This window comes from Crocodylus porosus, unplaced genomic scaffold (genome assembly GCF_001723895.1).
Source record: "Crocodylus porosus isolate Cpor-Errol unplaced genomic scaffold, CroPor_comp1, whole genome shotgun sequence".
Lineage (NCBI taxonomy): Eukaryota > Metazoa > Chordata > Crocodylia > Crocodylidae > Crocodylus > Crocodylus porosus.
In genome coordinates, this window is record NW_017728921.1 from 25,253,380 (window position 1) to 25,262,952 (window position 9,573).

The following is a 9,573-nucleotide window of genomic DNA, read 5'->3' on the forward strand; positions in this document are numbered from 1 at the left end:
CTCTGGCCTGTGTTCTGCAGAAGCTAGACTGCATGGTCCTAACCAACACTTTTGGCTTTAAAATCTGTGAATCTCTTGCAAAGATTAGCACAGTGGAGTCCTATTTTCAGCCAACAAGTGTGTATTTCATATTAGCATCTCATCTTTTACAACATTGCCATTTCTCCACTGGTTTTACCTAGAGTTAAAGGGTCAGAGATTATCCAGAGCAGTCTTTTAACAGATGAATGACAAGAGGAGATACTTCCCCTGATCTCTCTTTCTGAGTGCTGCTGCCTTCTTCGAGGACATAGTTTGCAAGTCCCACTGAAGGATCTTTCCTTTCTTCTCTCCTTTTTTTCTTTTCCTGATAAATTTTACTGGCTGGGCAACCCCAGGAGATGTTTTCTGGAGGATGGAACCCCATAAATCAAAACTCTGCTGCTCCATTGTGGGCAATATCTTATGTAAAAAGGTGTTTCCAGGGAGCGCTGAAGGCTGGAGAATCCTATTACAAGGCACGCCATTAATTATAAGAAGTCAACACAACCTACGCCAGCAATTTTTTACCTTAAGTCTGAAAACTGATTACTTTCCACCTTCCACAGTCCTTCCCTTTCCAAAAAAAAAGGGGGGGAAAAGAAAATAACATCAAAGTTTTAAGAAAAAAAATTAAAGTTTCTTTCAAAAACAAAAATTGCTAACTCTCATCTAGGCTCCTGAAAAGAGAGTTGAGTGGAGATCCACATGGGTTAGGATCTTACATGCTGTTCCTGTTTCATGGGAAAGCAAGTACCTTAATCAAAATTCTGTTCATTTGAGTTCTTCAAAGCAGTTTGCATTCAAAAGGCAGTGTGGACTAGAGGCTGGCATATGGGTTTGATAGCTAGAAGACCTGTATTCTAGTCCTATTGGTCTGATTCTCACGTCTCTCTTTTTTTTGCTTCCTGTCTTTAGTTATTCAGATTATAAACTGTTTTAAGGACAGGGAGATTTAAGGGCATGGGATATAGTAATGTTAGGCTAGAAGCAGACTGTAGGTCCATCAAGTTTAGTCCTCTGTATTTGCAGGCAACCCTTTGTCCAAACCTGCCTAAAACTCACACATGTCAAACCTTCACATATCACAACTACAAGGCACAAAACCAGAAATGTCAAGGACACCTTACAATCCAACACTGATAAAAGCAGGAGCAACGGGGACATTGCCAATCCCTGCTCCTGCAATGGGAGAGAGATAATTGGTTAATTCATGCTCAGATGTTCCTAGGAAGAGGTCTGTCCTCTACACTACAGAGAAAGGCAAAAATCCCTTCAGTCCTTGTCAGTTTGACTTACAGGGAAAGATTCCTTCCTGACCCTGGGTTGTGGCTTGGTCTGACCCTGGGCGAAAGAATGAGATCCTCCAGGCAGGAACTTGTGAAGTTGTTAAGTATCAGCAGGAGCATCAGCTCATCAGCACAAAATGCTCACCTCTAGCCATGGCTGATGTCCTTGCTTCAGAGGAAAGCAGAACCTCACCCTGCAGAAGCCAATACAACTTTCATGAGGGGAAAAAAATCTTTCCTGGCCCCTAAAGATGGTCATTCAGCAAAAACCCTGAAGCCTGTGGCATCTGCCACACTGCAAAAGAATTATCTCTATACCCTAACATGGGGCTGGCCACTTAGCTTATTATCTCTGCCATCACTGTATCCAGTTCAGGCTTGAAGCACTTCCAAGTTCTCTGTCTCTGCTACTTTGCTTGGAAGATCATTCCAAACAGTCATGCTCTGACAGGCAGAAATCTTCTTCTAATTTACAAAATTGAGATAGGAACTTTGGCCATAGCCAGTTTGTAACCATTTGGTTTTGTGCTGATCTTGTTATTTAGCCCTGCAAACCTCTTCTGCTCCTCTAAAACTTACTTAGTGAATGCATTTGTGGAAAGTAAACCTATTCTGTCTCCATCTCCCTTTTGCTCAAACCAAGCTCCTTTAATCTGTTGTCATGAGGTAAAGTCTCCATTCCCTTAGCTCTCTTAGTGGTCCTTCTTTGAACATATATCAGTTTTAGTTAATCTGTTTTTAACATCCATGACTACAGCTGTACCCAGTATCCTAAATGGGGTCCTACCAATGCCTTGCACAACAGAAATAATACCTGCTTCTCTCGGTAACCTGTTTCTGCATGGCCAGAGTGCAGCCTTCTGAGCATGTGCAGAAGGGAATTGCAGAGCTGAACTACACAAATAGAAATATAACCTAAACTCTCCTTACGTGCCAAAAATTGCACTTATGCAGCTATGTAAGTGTGACTTAGGCAGCTATGTTAAGTGTGACTTAGGCATATAACAGTGAAATAGGCCCTGGCACAAATGAAGTCTTGACACCCAGTTCTTCAGTCTTTCCCCATTTATTTGTGTTCCCATGATGTAGTCCCCTCTAGGCTATCCTTTGTATTTCCTTCCCTGCTATGATGATTCCTACAACCCAGTCACCTGCACTCTCACTCCCACTCAACCTGCTAGAAAGTCCAGCAGTGGCATAAGCTGAGGTTTCATCAGTGGCCTTTGGAGCTGATATATCAAAGCAATGAATGGGGAAGGGAGAAGTTTCCTTCCCTCAGAGCTGTTGGATGAGGCACTCTTCAGATTCAGGTAGCTGTTGCTTTGCGGGTTTGCACTCATCTCACAGCTGGAAGGTTTTCTTGGTAACCATGGGGTAAAAGGCAGGTTAAAAAAAAAAAAGGAAGCTGAGATCCTGGAGGATCTGAATGCACTATGTGGACTGCATTTTAGAAACATGAATTGCCATTAATTTGAGGAAGGAAGAAAATAAAGCATAGGTACAGAGAGGGAATGTCTTAATTTTATCTACAGAGAATTTTTAGCTCCAGGCAGCTACTGAGGAAGACCAGTATTAAAAGATCATTATATATGCCTATTGTTTTACATAGGTATGAGACCTGGACACCTAGTAAGGAGGAAGAAAGGCAAATGAATACCGCTGAAAAATAAAGGATTGTGGCAAATTTTGAAACTGTTGAAGGAGACATATAAGTGGATATGGAGTTATTACAAGGAACAGTGGGAGATCTATGAAGAACTAAGTGTAATGGATGTAGTACAAACCCAGTGGTTTCAGTGGGCAGTGCATGTGAGAGTGATGGAAGACAAGTTAGCTGAGTGCCTCTTGGGAGGCTATCCAGGGAAAAGACGGAGGGATAATACCGAGCAGAACCTAAGGGCTCTTAATGAGAATTGCCAGCAATGGGAAAAATATGCCCTTGCCAAAAAGAAGCAGGAGCAAATTCTGAGAGCAGGAAGGGTCTCTGGTACCTCCAGAGTCAGTGGGTAGGAGTATGGACCACATAAATATTTTGCCTAGGCTACAGCCACCCTGTGAGTTGTAGGTTTCTTACCTCTGGCTAGAGATTCTCTGAGTGGGACAACAAATTTGTTTTTTAATACATTACACTGCAGATATAGCTATTAAATTTTAAAAGACTGAAATCTGAGATACCCTATTTTCTTGTGAGTATTATAACTGTGCAGCTCTAATTAAATGTGTCACCTGTAGGATAAGCCCAGAAAAAATAAAATATTCCCCCTTCCTTGCTTCCTTCTATCTATGTATCTATGTATCTATCTATCACCATCTGTGGCTGCCTGTCTTTCTGCCTTATTTTCTCTCTTTCTTTCTCTCTCTGTCTTCCCTCCCATTTCTTTCTCTCTTCCTGCCAACTCCCACACAAGTGGGGTTAGCACTGGGGTTAACAGAACCACAGTGTCCTTGAGTATGGACTGTTTTGTGGGACTGAACACTTCTCTAGGCTGATCGCCATCTGACAGGCAACAGACTACATTAGGAGTAAATCTATTGAAATCAGTGTTGCTGTAAAGCTGAAGGAACTGTGTGTGGTTCACCCCTCTGCTTTGGCCTGGGAACCACTCAGAATAGATCCAAAGTGAAACTTTATTAATGCACAAGCCTTGGTTCTGCTGTGTAGCAGACCATTCATGGGAAGGCTTCTCAGTGATCCATTGCGGCAGGCCTCAGTGCTTGGCTTCTGGGCAGAAGTGGAGCAAGAGGAGGAGCCAGGTCCCTGGGTCTGCATTGTGCAGCTTCTCTTAGGTCTTGATTGTTCATCAGTGAAGTCAGACAACTTCGGCTGTTCTCAGTGGGAAAAAAATCAACGCTTAAGGCTTGAAATTCAAGAAAGCATCCCTATTCAGAAGTTGTTTAGCCGCATGGTTAGCTCTCAGCCAGTGAAGTCAATGGGCCTGAAATGCATGCTTAAAGTAAAACTATTTGCTGAAATGCTTCCCTGAATTGGTGCCCTGCTGAATCCTGGATAGGCACGGGAAAAATGTAATGCTACAGGTGGGGAGTGTGAACTAGAAATGGAAAGAAGGAGCCAAATGGCATAGCCAGTAACTGCAGTGAAGCTGCTGCCACTTTGACCCAGAAGCGCTAGACAGGGTGGTGCTTTCTTTGTTTCCCTTTATTAAAAACAACCAAGTTCTGACAGCACCTAATAACCCTACTATGTCCTTTGCATCACAGTTGTATAATCATCATAATAAGGCTCTAAAAAAAAGCTATTTAACAACTCCTTAAGCTTGCTTCATTCCCCTTATAAAAAAAATCCTATTATCTGAGTAATACAAGAGACCTTAAAAAAAAAAAAAAAAGGAATAGACCTAATTTAACCCTGATTCAGCATCACTGAAGTCTAACAAGGTTCTCCATTGAAATCAAAGCATTGGTGCAGATTCACCCGTGCTGAGGCTCCAGCCCTATGCTGTTTAGCCCATTACAGATGGTGGCTTGTCTCCTTGGCACTACCTGCTGTTGTGGATGTCAAATACCAGCATCCATGGCTGTACTGCTGGTGTAGAACCTAGGGCTTTCATCCACTGTTATACCACTACTAGACCATTGGTTTCAATACTTACACCAGTGTAACACAGTGGCAACCAGTCCACTAGTTCTACTGCCCATTCTCTTCCGGTCCCAACCAACATTCTTTGCTGCCTCATGCCTCACTTTTTGCACCTGTAAAATGGGGATAATGGTGCCCACCTCTGCCCCCTGAGAACAACAAGTGCTATTTTAGAACAAAGCGTTAGGCAGACTGTGTGAGAGAACACGATCTCATTCCACGGGAATCCCTTAGGCTTAAGTTCATCATTAGTATGGCTCATTTGCAATGATAGGTAACCCAGTTGTTAATATCTTTAATGGTATAGGAAGGATAAATTCCATCACTTGGATGAACAGAGAAAATATGCGGAGAAGTGGCTGGGTTTTCATAAATCACTAGTGCATGGTGGTACAATTGAGTTAGGACTTAAAATTCAGGTCAGGAGATAGGTACTCTCATAATCCACCAAGGGAAGGTAATTTATTCTGTTTATATCTTTTTACTGCAAGACAAGGAAAAAAAAACTCCACAATGATTTTGCATTTTAAATATTAGTTCAGAGCTGCAGCTTGCCTCAGACTTTATTTATTTATATCTCTGGAAAAAGAAAAAAGAGAGAAAGGGGGAAGCGTCACTTGTTTGGCAGCAGGGCTCTGTGAGTGATACTGGCTGGAATCAATATAGTTTAACTGCCACGTCTTATTAAGAATTACAGCTCTGTGCAAGGAAGGATAAATAAGATGCACAGATTCAGGGCATTTAAAGAATTGTGACTGGGTGAGCCGTCTTAGGAATGTCCTTGTTTTGTTAAAAGGAGCAGCTCCTGCCTTGTAGAACTTGGAAATCATCTTACAGATTAGAATGAAAAGCGGGGAGCATGAAAACAGAGGTAAATGGAGGGGGTATGTAGGCATGGACAATCAGATGGATGCAGGAGAAGAGAGCAAAGAGAGGATGATGAAAGAGAGAAGAAATAGGAGGAACTGTCCTGTACAGTATAAGAAAGAAACAAAATATATGACAGACAGATTGATCCATATTTTGGGCTACATACTAAGATAATGCTGGTGAAAAAGGCCATATAATTTCTCTAAACCAATGATTCTCAACTAAGGTGCCACAGCAACCTGGGATGGATATTGTGATATCTTTTTCAGGGTGCCAGGGGAAGATGCACAATATTAGCATTCCAAGGTGTGCAAATACCTACACATGATTCACACAATAAAACCTGAGATTTCAAATAGGAATCCATAGTGTCAAAAATATTCTGACTTATTATGGTCTTTCCAAGTTCTTTGCAATGCAAGGATTGCTTTATTGTTTTTCTATGGTCAAAAAGGAAGTACAAGCTAAGAGCTGGCATTTTTCAAGGGGTAATTTGAATCTATCAAGGGGTGTCATGTGTAAAAAGGTTGAAAATACATTTTTTTCATCTCCATTACTCCAATTCAGTGATTCTCAACTGGGGTACCATAACACCCAGAGGTGCCATGAGATCCTTGGAAGGGTCCTGCACAATTTGAGCATAGTTGTGTGAACACCTACATAGAATCACAAGATAAAATCAGAGATTTCAAATAGGAGCCCATGGTGTCAAAAACATTCTGACTGGTTGTGCTCTGAGTTTTTTACAACAGAAGAATTGCTCTATTTCTTCCCCATAACAGTGACGGCTGAGAGCTAGCATTTTCTAAGGGGTGCCTTGCATCTAAAAAGGTTGAGAACTGCTGCTCTACTTTTTTCTTCCCTCTTCTTCTCCTTCCTAGGTGAAATCTGTATCAGTTCTATGTGTATTGTCACCCAAAATAGATTAAGTGGTTTTAACAGATTAAATAGGTCAGTATTTCTCAAATTGGGATACTCACATTCTTCTGGTATGTGGTGAATTTCTAGGGTGAATGTAGAAGGGATAATGGGAAAACAGAAGACAAACAAAGGAACATGTAAATGGGGAAAAGGAAGGAAAAAACCCAAAATATTTAGCTGGTTGTTAAGGAGGTTACAGTTCTGCTGAAGTGATATCAAATGTCTATGATTCTCCAGAACATGAAATCATAGGGGTACACCATGGTTCTCACAGCCAAACTCAGAGAGGGTCACATGACCCAAAAAGGCTTGAGAACCATTGAAGTAACCAAAGCTACAGACTAAAGCAACAACTACAGTTGCAGAACTGACTCCTGTCCTTGTGCTTCAGCCTCAGGATGGTGTGTTTGGGAGCTGCTGACTCTGGCTTTGTGTACTGCAGCCATGATATCCTCTCCCCTCTGTGAGCTGTGGGGCAGAAGTCCTGTGCTTCCCGGAGCAGAAAAAGAAATACTTTATAGGGTGGGGAATCTGGAAAGTCCTCTGGGCCTTAGGGAATGTGGTTGTGCGAAGTCCACCTTAGAGCCATGGCCTAAAGTCCACCACGCTAAGTGGAAGACCCTTCTGTGACTCCATTGGGCATTGATCAGAGCCCATAACAAATGATTACTTTGGGTTGATATGAGAAGAAAAGAATGCTTAGTCCCCAGGACAGAGAAGGGAGAGGTGCCTTTAAACAGTTTAATGTTGCCATTCACTATCCAGCCCTGTCATCATCTCATGGCAGCAGAGAGAGGGATATCAGCACTAATGTAAGAAGAAGAAGCCTTCGCAACATCAGGTCTACACAAAGGACATACACTGGAGCCTTTAAGTCTGCATGTAGAAGGAAAGAGCTTGCACTTACAGACATTTCCTATTAGATGCAAATTAGTTACATACCTGCACAAGACCCCATTGTCCCCTTTCCACCCAAAATCTGCAGAATTTATTACCAATAGCTATAGCACCTTGCTTTCTCCAGCAATTCCAGGGATGTTGGACATACCAGTTTACAGCTACTCATTGCTCAACAGCTGCCCCTTCATCCGTTCTTTCAGTCACTCTTTTTATTCACCAGGACCTAGCCATCTTCTAGCTATTCAGCACCTCCTGGGCTTCCTATGGGAGGAGCTGGCCAACAGCACAAACTCTCTGCTCCAAGCCAGAAGAGGGCCAGAAACCACATAAAAATGCCCTCAGTCTCTGCATGGTGCATCCTGCCCTCTCTCCGTGGGACAGAATCATTGAGGGGGGTGGGGAGGGTGCATGTTACAAATACCAAGCTAACAACAGAAAGAAGGAACCAGTGAAAACAACTCTGGTGCTACTGCTGGGGCATTTTCCAGGCGATCCCAGCCTCTCAAATGTCCTGGGGTGAGCAGTTCAGAACATCTTCTCATTCAAGCCCCTTGAAGACAGGACCAGCCTCTCTAACCCCAGGAAAGTGCCTTTTCACTGACACTCGCATATAACACATGAAGGAAGATAGTTAGAAATGTATATCCATCCACTGTCCACTGTTCCAATGAGTATCACATGTGGCTACACAGTTGGAACACTGCTTTGGTAGCAGAAAGTGGCCCGCACTGATGCTAACAACCAAACTCAGCTCAGTGATGTATCCAAATTATGAGTGACTAAACTTCAGTATTTGTCTATGTGGCCTGTATTTGTGGATGTCACATACATATTTGTCTATGTATGGACATATTTATCACATAAGCGCACCTATGCAATGGGGTGTGTGTCATTTTGTAAGGATGAGTGTGTTTGTGTGTATAATGAGAGAGCAATTAAAAAGAATTAAACTACATTCTTTAACTATTCAGACTGAGGAACTGAGACTGGGTCTGTATATACACATGCATTTAGACTAAGCATTGTAGCTTGTAGACAATTTTATTAAAAAACCCCAAATGATTCTCTATCCAGCACAATGCCAGGCAGCTATATAACTCCATTCCTGTAGTTCCATCATTGCTGGATATATTAGAGCCCTCTCAGAACTGGCTTTCTTTTACTCTAGTGCTGTTGCTGCCGTGTTAGGAGAGAAATGTGGCTGCCTAATTAAAATTGTCTCACTCTGTCTCTTTTCTTGGGCTATTGTGACAAGTGCCATGCTCATTTGGCAAATCATTCCTATAGAGCTCTGGTTTCTGGGTAGGGTTGTTTTTTTTTCCTCCCCAGAGAAGATGAAAAGATAATCAAAACATCTATTATCACTCTTTGCCTGTGCTGTATACTCACTGACCTCAAGTTAATATGAACCTCAAGAGGCAAAAACAAATGGGAAGCAGACCCTCCTTGAATCTCAGAGTGCCTGATCCAAAGCCTGCTGTGAAGGCCTTCCATTAGCTTCAGTGAGTTTTGGATCATGTCCACAACCCAGGGAGTTCAAACAAAGCCTACCAAACTTTTCCTGCAACCCTGGCTTATTTGAGGAGGTCTTATCTGTACTGATGGATTGAAGGGAAATACAGGATCTGGAATATTTTGTGATTAAGAACTCATTTACAGGTAAATCAGGACTGCAGGATTAATTCCCCAATACAACATGCATTTCTTGCAAAATGCCTGGGCTGATGATGATGATGATGATGATGACAATGATAGTAATAATAATAACAGAGATGATGATAATCAAAAGTCTCATTGATTTCAACAAGAGAAGGAAAAACAGTTAGAACTTTAGAATAATATAATATAATATAATATAATATAATATAATATAATATAATATAATATATGATGACAATGCTAATGATAATGATACTAGTTTAAAAATACACACTATACTTTAGTCAAAAAGTCTTGTGTCTGAGGGTTTTTTCTAAT